At 34.5% G+C, this 14,860-nt stretch overlaps 1 protein-coding gene across 8 annotated transcripts in view; it reads left to right on the forward strand.

The window, feature by feature from the left end:
• PCLO (piccolo presynaptic cytomatrix protein) overlaps positions 1–14,860 on the forward strand; it is a 326,032-nt gene that overhangs the window by 163,119 nt on the left and 148,053 nt on the right. The window lies entirely within an intron of this gene.

The following is a 14,860-nucleotide window of genomic DNA, read 5'->3' on the forward strand; positions in this document are numbered from 1 at the left end:
GCTGAGTAGTCCATCATGGCAGGGTTCAGTTGAGTGAACAGCCATAGTGGTTTCCATGAGAGCATCAGGAACTCTCAATAGAGTCTGGAAGTGAAGATTGCAATTCATCCATTCAGCAGAAAAAAAAAAAAAAATTGTGAGTACCTATCTAACATAATAAAGAAACACCTTTGCACCAGTGAGCCACAGAATCAAGTCACACGTTAGTCACAGGCATCTTTAGCACTTGTACAGATTGCATATGTGTAATTAAACATGGGAGTTGTCTTCCTTTTGCCTTTGGATGCAAAATATCTGTTCAGCTAAACTGAGGCAAATTGCAGAAGATCTTGCACATGACCTGTCACACAAATAAAACATCTACAGCTAAGCAATGCCTAGACTCAGCAGAAATGTTTGTATTCATGAAACTAATGCAAAGACACATCTGTCAACAGCCTGTCAGCTTTAGGGTAGAAACTGTACATTTAAGCTTTAACACTTAGAGTAAATCCTATCAATATGTTTATTAAGAGAGACTTTTCTTGACATTTTTATCTGGTGTGATTTACCATACTTGGAAGGCAAAAAAATAAAACAAGCCTTCATAATGTAGTAAAAAAAAAAAAAAAAAAAAAAAAAAAAAAAAAAAAAAAAAAAAAAAGTAATTATTTCAAGCAAAATCCCCTCAAAATGTACCTTTATTTGCATAAGAAATGCAAGATTTCTTCTATTGCTATATTAAGAGCTGAATTATACTGGTTTTAAGAGTGGAATTTCTTTTAGATGGTTTTATTAACACATTAATGTGTATCATCCTCTGTGGTATACTGAATATTTCAACTTTAAAACTAGAAGCTTAAGACTTCATGGTTTCACAGAATCACAGTAGAAGAGACTTTAAAATTCATCTAGTACCAACTTCCTCTGCCACCAGGGACACCTTTCACTATATCAGGCTGTTCCAATCCCCATCCCACCTACCCTTAAATATTTTCAGGGAGATGAGGTATCCACAACTGACTTTTACAGTGACAGACATGCTATAATTCTGAGCACTGAAAAGGGAAAACAGGGTAGTTCCCAGTGGAATTAAGACCTTCCATATATCATATCCATGATGTTTTGCTTGTTTATTCAGGACTAAGCTGATCACCAGACCTGTAGTTCAGCAAGGAATGTTCTCCCTGGATAATGAATAGAGAGAAAAAGGTAGGGATAATTACCCTGTTTGAAGGTGGATATTTCTGTTTGCTTAGGCTCCTCAGAAGCAGGGAGTAGGTTCATTTCTTAATATCATGCCAGAATGTCAGGTAACATAATTCTTCTACTGCTGAAGCACAAGACATAGGAGTTTCCCTTGGTTTCTTGTTATTTGAGCTGAAGTCCAGCTAAAAGAACTTGGTACTTTGTTATATTTTTTTAATGTTACTACAAAATAGTCAGAAGCGATTTTTGGTCTGAGACGTAGGTGGTCACATCATTGTACTGCAAATGGCTTAATTCAGTGACTTTTATTTTCCATTTTAGTTTTGTGATTCAGCCCAGAAAAAGGGAATAATGTTTTGATTTTTGTATAAACTATACTTCCATATAAAGGAGAAACTACCTTTTGCAGAAACAGATGCTATTTGGGTTTCAGTACAGAGGAGTGTTGAATGAGGAAACATCTTTGGAAGTATCTAAATTTAAAGTGCAAAGTTTTTTGTAGCTTTGCTTCTAAGTGACACCGCTGGCTGTGGTTTAGTGAAAATTCTCCAGACACTGGTGGCAACTAGTCCTTCATTTTGCGCATGCATAAACCAGACCTGAAGAATGATCTGGGAGAAGTCTGATTTGCATAATTCATATGGCTTTTATGAAGTTTGTGAACTGCAGCAGGAATGTATGACAGTGTGTTGATACACTTAGCATCAGGCTAAGTCACTAGGCCTGAATAATGATGGTTCATTGCTTATGGAAGAGAAATCTTATCTTGAGACTGAATTCAGGCCAGCAATCCAGAGAAGGTGTAGGTGTTCTCGACCAATTTTCTTTTGTGCTTCTATATTGTCACATGCTTTTTTTGTGTCCTTCAAATAAATTTGCTAGGAAGTGAGTTACAGAGACAATCTCTGTTACATTTAGAAACAATTCTCAGCAATCTTATCTCTGTGTAAATAATAAAATAAGACTTATCTCTCTTTTCCTTTTACCATGTGGTTTTACCTAGATTTAAGATTATTTTTCCCACTAGTGTTCTGAATTATTTACAATTTAGAGTCCTATTAACATTTCATGCTACTGTTTCCTGTGAAGTATTTGAAATATTTTGGAATAACATTTATGTGACTCAAGTGAAGCACCTTTTTTCCATCTTTCCAGGTCTTCCAAAGAGATAGAATATCCCACATTTGGGCAACATGTCATATTAACATTATTTTCTAAAGCACATTTAACTGGGTCAGTCTTTTCTTCCTGATACTTTTGTATTCTCTGGTTTCACACCTTCTCTATTCAACCAAGGGACATTCATGCATAATAGGGAATTGTTACAGTGTTCACTCTTTTTCCTTAACCATTTTTTATAAAGCATGAGATTTATGGCAAAGTTGACAAAGACCCATGTTTTTATATCACTTGGGCTTTTTCTCACATTCTTCAGCTTATCCATCTTCCTTTTAAGCCACCTCTTATATAGACATTAAGAAAACCATTCTTGGCCATGAAACCCATCCCTCAGTCTTTTATCTTCCATAAAGAAAAACAAGGATACAATAGTATCTTTATGTAAATTTCTGGTTGACTTGGTTACCGTAGTTATCTGTTTTAAGAATGCTTGGAATATTTGGTGTAGAAATAGGTAAATATCATGTTCCTTGTTTTAAAGTAATAAATACTGGGTATAAATTTATACAGTGAAACCAAGCAGACACAGAAGAAAGACACAGGGGCGTGTATCCTTGAGCAAACTTTGACCTACTTCAGCTCTGTTTTGCTTCAGATCTTCATCTCCTCTCAAGCTACAGATTACCGTAGTTAGCATGAATAGGAAGGTGAAAGTTCTACCAGTGGAATTGTCTGACTGAAATAAAAAAGAGGATTTCTTTCATAGGTTCTCCTGATAATTCTGGCTTCCTGCATTTTATTCTGTCTACAATTTTATGAGCATTTTCGACTGAAGCTGTAGGAACTATACTGATAAAATAAATGTACCTTCTCCAAAAGGAGAAGAAGAACAATGCCTATAAAATCTTTGTTAGAAAGAAAGTGCTTTGATTTATTAGCAAGTTGTTTGGTGCAGTAAAAGCTGAACAATAGATCAAATTAGCTGATGTAAATTATCTGCTGTACTGTGTTTTTTTTTTTTCCAAAAGGAGCCAGGCATTGATTTGGACTGGTTTTCCCTACTGGGATTTGAGTCTGTTTGAGTTACACTTAGGGCAGAGCTTCCTACTGAGTTTTCTTTTGAAGAAGGCTGATTTGTTTATAATAATTCCTAACTTGTTTTTAGCATACGAGATACTAAAAATTTCAAATCTCTACATTATTCCCTTAGGAAAAAATATGAAAAATATTTGCTGAGCTATGTATACCCCATATAATAACCCCAAAAAATAAAAATAACAAAAGGATGACATGAAGATAGCCCAGTAATCTTTGAGCCAGATGTGTTTGTGGTTGTAATACTCTTCACAGCATTATTAGCTTCATCAATTGTATACCAGCTCTCTGAATGTTTGCTTCTTATCTGTAGAAATATTGGCTAGACTAGATCCTCTTGTGCTATCAGTGTTTCAAAATGCAACGTGTGCTAATGGCATCTAACTGTTTGTTTGTTTGCTTGTTTCTTAGTTTTTAAAGTAATAAAACTTGCCTATGTTAGAACTAACTTTACTTTGGTTCGGACCCTCAAAATCCTTCTAAACAGACATTGCTTTTCTGAGACAGTGATTTCATCTTAAAAATAATTTGTTAAGATAGACATATGGTTTTGCTTATTATTGATGCAAAATCAAATTTAATTATTAAATATTAATAAAAATAGTCCCTTCTGCTGCACTTCTTTGCATTCTTACTCCAACACAACATTATTGCTTAGGTTTTTTGTTTGTTTGTTTGTTTGTTTGTTGTTTGTTTTTGGTGGGTTTTTTTTTTTTTTGAATGGTGATTTTTAAATTGAAGTTTTCTTTTCATCTGCCAGGTGGAAGTAAATATCTTAGGTCAATATGGTTACTCTCAAACAGCAAAGCAGTTTTAAGTGTATCAAACAGGGGCTTGTCCTAGGCTTTACTCTTTAATAATTCAATTCCAATTTAAAGTATGAAGAAATTACTCATGTAGCATTTTTAGATTGATATAGGAAAGACAATTACTTTGCAAAGCAGAATTGCAATTCAGAGTAATGTTCTAAAATTTCAATAATGATACAGACATTACAGGTACAGAAGAAAACAAAACAAACCAAAACAGGAATATTGATGATTAGGCAATAGCAGTAGTGAAAATAGTCCAGTGTAGTAGCAAATGTTCAGATTTAATATGACTTAAAAATATCAAGTGCTTGCATGAAAGGTAGTGGTGTTGTTGGGATATGCTGACAAATGGTGCCTGTGTAGGATACATGTTGCAGTTGTTCTACCCTGCTCAGTGGCTGGTGAGAGTTCAGCTTTAATACTAAATGCAGTTTAGCTCAGCACCCCTGAAGACCTAGAGGATGAGAAGTTTCAAAGTTGAGCACAAGATAAAGGATAAAATGACAATGTTGGTTAGGCCTCTGAAGGATCTGGCTATGTTATCTAGAAAGAAGACCAAAGCATGACAAGATAAGAGTCTTTCACTGTGTTAAACATTACTTTAATAGGACAAATATTAACCACTCTTCACATCCAGTAGAGTCACAGGATGGATTATCTCCATCTGTAGCCTGGGATATTTAGTAGATATGAACTTTTTAATTGCAATAGCACAGATGCCTTAGAAGTGGTATATTTTAATGAAACTGTGCTACATCTGAATATTGGGAATAAAATCAAGGGATAGATAGCCTACATGACTGATTTCCTTTCCAAGCCAAGAACACCTTGAGCACTATGAGTGATAGAATTATGTTTAAAAATTAAATTCTAAAATTGAAAACCACTTTCTATAGTATTCATGGCTCTTCTTACACAGTATCATGCACATCTTTGCTGTTAATTTCTGTGAATACAATACAGAGTGCTGAGTAAACTAACCACTGAGACATATATGGCCCTTTCTATAGTGAGTGACTTCAGTGATGCAGGCTTCATTTAGAAGATGGGAAGCTGAGACAAGCATAATCAAATAGCCTAAATGTCCCCTGTTTTGTTCCTTCCATCCCTTAGATGAAGTGGCATTTATTCCCTATTTTACTTTTTCCATTTCTCTTCTGAAGACTGGAAGTCTCTTGTCTTTCTTTGCTGACACAACATAGTCTACCTAACCTGAAGGATTGGAAATAGCATGTTTAAAATTAGATACTGGTGGTGGAAAATCCCACCTGATCTGGTCACTGTGTATTCCTGTTACAATCTACAGGCAGAAGTATTCCAAGGGTGCAGTAGTTAATCCACTTATCTTATAGCTTTACTTTGGAATAAAATTAATCCCACTAATTTCTCAAATGACTAAAGTAAGGTTCTAGATGACTGAGACTGCTTTTGGTCCCATGGTCACTCAAAAAGTCTGAGTCTTCTGTGTTCTTATTTCCTGGGGGTTTGTTTTGTTTTGTTTGTTTTGTTTTTTCTCTTAAAACAGTGATTTTCTTAATTATGTACTAGTTTCCTTCTATAAATTCTGCACAGAAAAAGTTATGATTCAGTTAAAATTAGGTTTATAAATTGTTTTCTAGGTGCTAAAGCTCAATTAAAGAAAAAAAAATTAAAATCACTTTCATGTAATTCACTGAAACATCATTTAAAAAGTCTTTCCACTATTTTCTAGTCTCTTCAGCATGTTTTTAAGATGAATGGCTGCTGACAGATTGGCATCATAGTGCAGACAAACTTCTTATTTAGAGGACAAGGTTGACTCTGCTGACACCAATTCAGAATTTCAGAAGCTATCCTGTCAGCAGTCCTCAAAGCTCACTTGGAGAGAGCAAGTTTTCATTTGTGCTTAACTTCTCAGTTCAATTTCTCAAAATAATTTTCCATTTTGTTACCAAGAAGGAGCTGAACTCTGGTAAAAAAAAAAAAAGGGATTTACCTGCTGCAATGTCAGCTCAGGGAGTGGAATCCATAATGGCATGGTAAATGCTTGCAGTCCCTGCATTTAAAATGAAGGAAGATATGAGAGAGGAATTAACAGTAGCCAGGTTGGTTAGTGCTGCACTGCCTAAATCAACTCTTTAGAAACTCCGAATGTAGGGGTAAGTCTGTCACAAGATATGGTTTAGACACCTCTTTGAAATTTTGATGCAGAGCCTGAAATTTCTCCCTTGGTGTGAGACTGCAGAGGAAGCCTGCCTTTTGGCTCTCCTTCAGAACTTCATGCATTTTGTACATCATGAATTCGGGTCTTAGTTCAATTTCTGTTCACATTCTCCATCTGTCCATATCTTCCCTCTAATCTCCTTGCTAAATCCTACTTCTGTTTCCCAGCTGGTCCTTCTTTGACACTCTCTCTCTCATCCAATCTAAGTGGTTCCTATCAAAATACAGCTTTGATTATCTCACCTTACTCACTTTGCAAGCTGTTTGCTGATGCCAAATCCGGCTCAAGCATTGAGTGTGCTGGTGCTCTTACACTGCCAGGCAAGCCTTTTCCCTGGGGCATTATGGCCAAGCAGACTACATGGGCCAACCATTAACTAAGAGTGAAGGCTTGAAATTTAATAACTAGTATGGAGGAAGATCTGAAGGAAGATTATATGCTTAGGATTTATTTAGTGTGTGTGTGTGTGTGTGATGAGAAGTTTAACAGGTTTGATTTCTCTAAATCTGGATAAGGCCTTGATTTAGACAGCAGTTGCCAGAGGTGAAAAGATAGTCAGCAAGGGTGATGGATGGAGTGAATCAGAATGAGTTACCCACCTAAAATTTAAGTTTAATGTAGGGAAGATTATTTCAATACTGTGTTTATTTTCAGCTGCTGAATAGCATTATTAAAACACAATGACATAAGACTAAGGTAGTTTGGAGGTAATACTTACTTCATTAGTTTCTGGAACACATTTTCTGTAACCTCCTTCATAGCTGGTTTTTTTTGTTGTATATATATGATATAAGGGGGCAGCAGTGAAAGAAAATTATGCTTCTTGTCTGAGTTGACATTAGAAGAAATTACTGTCTTTGTTTTAGAGATTTTACTGTCTGGGTTAATTAATCACTTACATCATATTGATGCTCCTTTTATGATTCCTAAGTTATAATCAACAGCAGAAATATCATGGTCTTCTAGGAAGAATGGGCTCAAATAAGTGAGTTTGTCCTTTGCCCATTTGAACAGGCACACTTAGTATAGAGAATTTTTTTGTAGTGCCTTTCGATATTTCTTTAGACAGTAAAAGTTATTCTTGTGATAGTGGTAGTGTAGGCTTCTCTGAGTCCTTATGTTCTTACAGCCTGTTTGTGCACTGTTTGTCTGAGGAATGATAACCTAGGAAGAGGAACACATTTTATCTCTTTTCATCCTTTTTCTTCATCATTTGGCCCAAAAACTCACGATGGAAAAGAAGAGGTTTTGACAATGTTAGGGAAGTAACATTTTTTACCATAGGTGTACACACAGACACAGACACAGACACAGACACAGACACATACATATATGTCAAAAAGCAAATTACTTTTCTGGAGAGTATTTTTATCTCAGACACTCTGCAGTTATGGAACATAAAAGCTTTAATTTAATTAAAATAAATACTGAACTCCCTAATCTTTCACTCCTTACACAACATTGTAGCAGTATATCCATCAAGATGTTGGTGTCTGTATAATACTTTGAAAACGTTTCCTATTTAAACTTCTCAATCATCACAGACCACCAGAAATCAGTTGGAAAGGTGCTGTGGAGGTTATACAATCCCCCATATGCTGACCTCAAAACTAGACTAATTTCTTAGTTAGATCAGATGTCTACAGGACTTGCCAAGTTGCATTTTGAAAATCTCTTAGGATGGAGATTTTACTGTCCCTCTGTGCATTCTGTTCTGACAATTCACTGCTCTCATGTCAAAGAGTGCTTCACTTCCCTTGTGCGACTTGTGCCTTTTATCTTTCATTGTGCCTCCCTTAGAAGAGTCTGACTTCTTCTCAGTAATGCTTCATTTTAGAGATGAAGACAGCCATTAGGTGGTTTTTTCAAGCTCAGTTTCCTTAACCTCTCTTCTTTGAACAGACACTCTCCTTCAAGCCCTGACCATCTTACTGGGCCTACACTGGGATCTCTAAATGATATTTTTAATGCTTTGTGTGGATATAAAACAGAGTAGGAAGAGTTGGGAGACTGTCCCATCTGGGTCCTTCTCTTCCAAGTTAACATTCTCACTAGATCGAGTGCAGATACACTCGAACTGCTGTGCTGCTTCACTTCAGAAGTGAGCTACATTTCCTAAAGCACTTTCCATGCAGCTTTATAAAGAAATACACAGTGCAGTTCAGAAAACACTAGTCTATGCCCACAAATAGGCTCTCAAACCCCGTAATTAGGTTAGAGTAATTTGGGATATTGCTAGGTTTGGGATTTGGGGTTGTTTTCTCTGCTAGAATTACCTCCATTTTTTTCTAGGTTGTTTTTTTTTTTTTTTTTTTTTTTTTTTTTTTTTTTAATACACTTAAGTTTTAAGAAATCTTCATTTCCTAAAAAAGCGCTGGTATTTTTTTGGGTGCATGTAGTTCACAGGTGTTATATAGATTCTAAGATACTAATATCTAAATGTCTGTAATCCTTGCACATAGAAAATCTTCTATTATTGTATTTTAGATTTTTAACTCATAAATTAGAAAATGTCTCTTTCCTTCCCATGTTATGGGTAACTAGACTTGAAAAAAAATTACCCAAAATCCAGTGATAATATTCCATAAAACCTCTCTTTGAAAAACTTCTTTAGAAAATATGACATAAAAATATTTCCATGTTTTATACAAATATAATCTGCTACAATTGAAGGATAAGTGATGCAACACTGCCAAAACACTTGTAAGTTACATCAGAATCCCAAATTCTAGTTGGCACTCATTAATGCAATTTTATTTTGGAATTTCTTAAAACATGACTTTTACTATCTTTATGTTGCAATATTTTGCTCTATTTGGGAAGATTAAAAAAAAAAAAATTACATCATTGCTGCTGAACCCTTTTTGATCTATTATGATGAATCTAATATGATGTTCAGATTGGAGTATTTCCACTGAATTTTGAAACCACAGAGGCTTGTGCTTGTATTGTAGAATTACTAATCTGATAGCTCATATATAATTCTCTGAAGTTAATGATACACTATGTTAATTCATTCAACTATGGATCATGCCTTGCAGATTTTTTTTTTTTTTTTCCACTTGGAATTGATAATTCCAGTATTTCAAATAAGAGGAAATTTTTGTACATTCTTTAAAACAAAATTTCTCAGTTCTGATTATTATAAGAAATGGAAACCCTAAATTGACAGAATGTGGGGAGCAGGAAGGAAGGATATTCATTTAAATGATTGAAAATTTTCAATTCTGATGAAAATTTTCTAGTAGAAAATAACATTCAAATCTGAATTTTATATTGAAGAAGTTCAAGGTTTGAAAAGGAAAAAAGAAAGGAGTTTTGTATAGTAGAGAAAAAAAACACAGTGAAAGTTTTTCAGCTACCTATGGAGAGATAGAAGAAAAAGGACCTGGTCATTTTCAAGCTGAATAAATAGATAGTGATTCTCTTGAAACACATTTCTTCCTACCCCATTTAAAAGAAAAAAAAAAAAAAAACCAACCAAACAAAAAAAGCAATCAACACAATACCCCACCAAAACCAAAACCAGATAACCATGGGTTGGTTTTCGTTCTACTACTCATTCCTAGTGGAAATATTTTAAAAACAACAACAACAAGAACGTTTTTATTAATGGAGGAGGATTTTCTGTCTGACTTGTTCTGGAAATATGGACAATACAGTCAATAAAGTAAATGGTGGAATGGGGAAAGTGACAGACTGATAATCAGCTCCATTTGCTTCAAAGCCCAGAAAGAGTTTGATATATAGAAAAGTTTTGAATGTGTTAATTGAGCCAGAGATATCAGTAGAGTATCTAAGACTCTGGAAGTCTCATTTTTGCATCAATTTTTTTTATTCTGTTTTTATTTTAGCAATTTGATGTGCATCTTAACCATGTTGATATATTATACAGACAAATTAGTAATAAATTAAGAAATAAGATGAATCAAGAAAAGTGTCCTGCTCACAAAAAGTAGACATTTGAAATAAAGTATATTTTAACTTCATTGTCTTAAACATTTTATAATTATGTAATGGGGAGAAACATGGAAATGCTTTCAAATATTTCTGTGTATTTCTGATCCTTATTTCTGAAAGTCTTTGGCATCACTTTTGAATTTTCTGCTGAAAATATAAGATTACCAATAATTAATATTAAACTTCAAAGCATTTTTTAAAAAGCATGTTATAAATAGTTTTCCTGCAGTTCAGAATAGTCAGTGTTTAAACACAGTTTGGAAATCTAGTGTCCAACTGAGAATGAGCAAATTTGTGCTTTATTTGTGCTTGAGCTGGTTATACAGAAGAAAGAATAGACTTAGGAACAATTTGAAGGTTTTCAAGTGTTTTGGTTTTTCCACATGCAGTTCAACAACTGGAGATCAATTTCATGATGATAAAATCTGCAACACAATTTCAGATTAAAATCCATGTAATTCAGCCTTTCCTCCATGACATTGACTAACACATATATTTTCAGTAAAAAAATGAGATCGTCAACTGATACTAAGTGATTTAATGCTCTCCAGAAAGAGACCAGAGCAGATAAGGAAAAATTTTTCATCATGAATTCAATACTTAGTGTTTATGTGCAAAATGATGCTCAAACAACAGAGTAAGGAATTTCACACTAACACACAGAGCACACAGATTATGCATTCTGAGGTAAATGCCATCAGTGCCTTGCCATTCAAGATAACCTTCATCACTGTTCAGCAGCCTGGATCCTGGCTGCCAAAACTACAGCAAGGTACCAGAATGATTGTGGTGCTTTCTGAAGAGGAATCTAAAAATTAAATTATTTCCTATTTCATGATGAAATAGAAACAGCTGGTGCTGCAAGTTTTATGAGTTCTATAATGTTCATAGAAAGGCTCTTTTGTTTATAGTCTTAGCAAAATCTATGAACATAAATACTGTCATCAGAAAATTAAGTAAAAGCACATGGATACTTGATTTGATGACTTAGGAATTTTATAGAAGCAATGTTCATCATGGAAGATGACTTGATGTTCACTATCCTAGTCTTGCCAAGGCTCTAAAATCAGTGCATGATTGATGCTAAACAATATCTTCTTGTCAATCTTAGCTCAGAGCAAATAAATACATGGCTAATAAAGCTGAGACCCTTTAAACATTAACTTTTTGTAGGATCAAAATATTTCAGCTAAGAGTTGTTTCTTTTGCTTAAATAATGTACAATATTTATATTTTAAATAATACCAAATTAATACAAAAATTCTTCAAAATTTGCAAAATATGAAATAGAAACATTTTTAAAATTTAGGTCTAGGTGCTCCTAAACTGCTAATAATCTTAGGATATCCAGAAAATCAGTTTTCACTTAAAATGAGATAAACTGAAACAAAATCTCTGCACCCATTGATTTTATATGTATGAACTAATGACCAAAACTATTTTTCTACATTAGACACCGACTAACATCTAGTTATTTATGGTTTCAAGTAGGCATTACTCATCTCTATATTGTTATTAAACATGCCATTATGGCCTGTTACTGGAGGGTGACTTTCAGAATTAAACTGTTTAAAATTTGTGCTTCTTGTCTTTCCATCCTAGCTAAAGTTCTCAGTGGTAGCATTGTGCAGTGAATGATTAGAAGAACCATTTTCATGGTTAGCCATTTTTTCTTGTTCTCTAACTAGTATTCTTTTCATGTTTATCCTGATACTCTATACCCCTCACTTGTTTTGTGTAATACTGTTTCCTTAAACTTCTGTTCTGGATCTGTGTCTCCAGAAACATTTTCTTCCAACAGCTTCACCAGCTAAAAACCATTAATCACTTCTGCCTTTTTCAGTCTTTGGGAGCACATCTCTGACAAATCACACTCACACACAACAGTTCTGTTCTCAACCCATAAATACTGTCATTTCTTATCTGTGAGGGGATGTATCATCACTCTGTGCCTCAGGCTGCTATAGGTCCCAGTGAGCATGGAAATATTTGAGATTCCAAAACAATAATTTGACTTTCTGTTAACATCTCTGGACCCAAAAAATACTGAACAACATGCCTGCAAAGCCTGATACTTTGTGAAGATGAGATGTCACTAATATATTCATTACCCATTAGATTTTGATGGTTTGGACTAATTTTTTAGTTCTTGCTTTTCCACTGGTCTAGAATGTTCATTTGGATTGTTACATACATTTCAATGTTTCATTAATTTTCTTTTCTTTGTAAACTCTGGGTTTGCTAGAAATTTTAAAACAGTGATTAAAACACATAGAAAACAATAGAGTAGGGAACCAACCCAAATCTTTCATGGTCCTGTCAACATCTTTTAATGATTATTTACTGTGTTTCTGTAATAAGTATCATTATATTGCATATTTAGGATGATTGGTATAGTCCGTATGCATATAATCAAGCAGAGCTATTTTTTTATCTGGATTTTTCTTGACCTATTGCAGCAATGGACAAACAATGATTTGGAACAAGAATAATAGATCTGAAACTGAGGGGGAAGAAGGAGCTTTTTCCTTATGTATATGGAGTGAATATATAGTCTAGATTCCAGGCCAACCATAAGAATTTTCATTTTTATTTTGTGTCTTGAACTATTGCTGTGCCTTAAATTCTGGGGGGTTTTTTGGTGTTGTGGTTTTTTTGGTATTTTTTTTTTTTTTTTTTTTTTTTTTTTTGTTACATATTTAGGTTTAGAAACTGCAAATGGCACATCTTTCACATTAACTTCTAATTCTTCTGCTGCCTTATCTTTATTTTTAGCTTCATTACTGTTTAAAAGTAGTCTTTGCCAACTTTCTGTCTTCCTGTCCTGTTTGTCACAATAATCAGAAATGGGAAGAGGAAGGTCATGATTCTAAAATAGTGTAATTGGTATTAAAATAGTAGGAAGAAAATTCATTAAAGGTTACTGCTTTCTTCTTCCTCAGCCCTACACAGTTGCATTAAATATCATATTGCATACAAGGTTGTCATCTGATGCAATTTATCCAGGAGTGGAATATTTCCTCCTCTGAAAATGAATATTGATTACAGCACTAGTAATAGAAATTATATTTAATAATTATTAAAATAGTCAAATATAAATATTATCTCTATAATAAAGAGGAGAAAGAGGATGTTCTAAAAATTCAGGTTTTTTTCAGTTGAGCTAATCAAGAGCAAGCTGAGTGCCTTGTCTGGATTTCTTTGGTAAAGAGATGGAGTTGATGTCCAATCTAGTTTGAAATACAAATGATGAAGCATTTGCCAATTCTCTTTCCCAGCTCCATGGACTGAATCTGGTGCAGAAGAATATATGTAAAAGTAAACAAAAAAAAAACCCAAACAAACAAACAATTAAAAAAAAAAGTAAACTCTGAAAAAATGTTTTCATATCTTTTAAAATATTGGGGTTTGGGGAAAAAAATTAGACCGATAATCTGTCGTACTTTGATATCTATTTAAACAGATAACATAGTGAAAGCTGCTTTTCTTCCATGAGAAGATGATCTGTTTTGTATCAGTATAGCAGATTTCTATATGCGTTTATTCACGTGTTAATGCTATCTTTAAAAACTGGCTTTTTGAAGGCTAGGGGTGGGCTGGGAGCAGAGGTTAATTTGTTTCTGTTCAATTTGTGTCACTTGGAAATGGATTTGTATCAAACTGGAAATGCCATTTTTATATGAGAATAAGAACAGGAATATGGAGTTTTGTGTGGTCTGGCTAGTACATGTTCTCGCTGTAGAAAAAGTGTAATGGAAAATCCGGACATACTGTGAGTAGTGTTCACACCTCCTAAGTTTAGCCATCTGTGGCAGATGATCTACTCTGTGTTTGTTGTCAGGTTCAACTACATTTCTTTAAAAGGTGTGAGATTTAAGCCTGCCCTGGGCTCAACTGAGTGTATTTTAGAGGGGATTTTTATGCTTCAGAAAATGACGGATGGGAGAAGAGAAAAAAGAAAAGTTTCAGGCAGAAGTTTAAGGGAAACATTGAGAAACTGTAGAGAAGATAGAGAAATATACTCGCAAACATGAACTGAAGGACAAATCAACTTGTCCAGCTGAGGCAGAGGGGCTTATGTAGAGTCTACTGCCAGACCTGAAAGCTGTGAGATCTTGGAATGGATTGAAGGCTGGAAGACAAGTATCAGCAATCAAGGAGACTTTCCCAAACTTCTTTTAGTTGCTATTCTATTCTAACAGTGTATAATATTGGGACCATGCTATATAGTACCAGAGCTGAGTAAGAAATATGCTTTCCACCAACAGAATGTGTTGTATTGGTAATTTTAAGGCACTTTTTGAAAGAGGGGGGAAAATTTGATGCAGGCTATTCTGCAGGTGCACAGCAGTATGGATGAAGCCAGGGCTGAGCAGAAAAGACAAAAAGAAGGCTTAGCTGGGATGGCTGTAGAAAGGCAGGTGGGCACTTGGGGAGTTTGTCTAATCTGCCTCTTACAGCAGCAGCTACATGGCCATTGTTC

Source organism: Hirundo rustica, chromosome 4 (genome assembly GCF_015227805.2).
Source record: "Hirundo rustica isolate bHirRus1 chromosome 4, bHirRus1.pri.v3, whole genome shotgun sequence".
Classification (NCBI taxonomy): domain Eukaryota; kingdom Metazoa; phylum Chordata; class Aves; order Passeriformes; family Hirundinidae; genus Hirundo; species Hirundo rustica.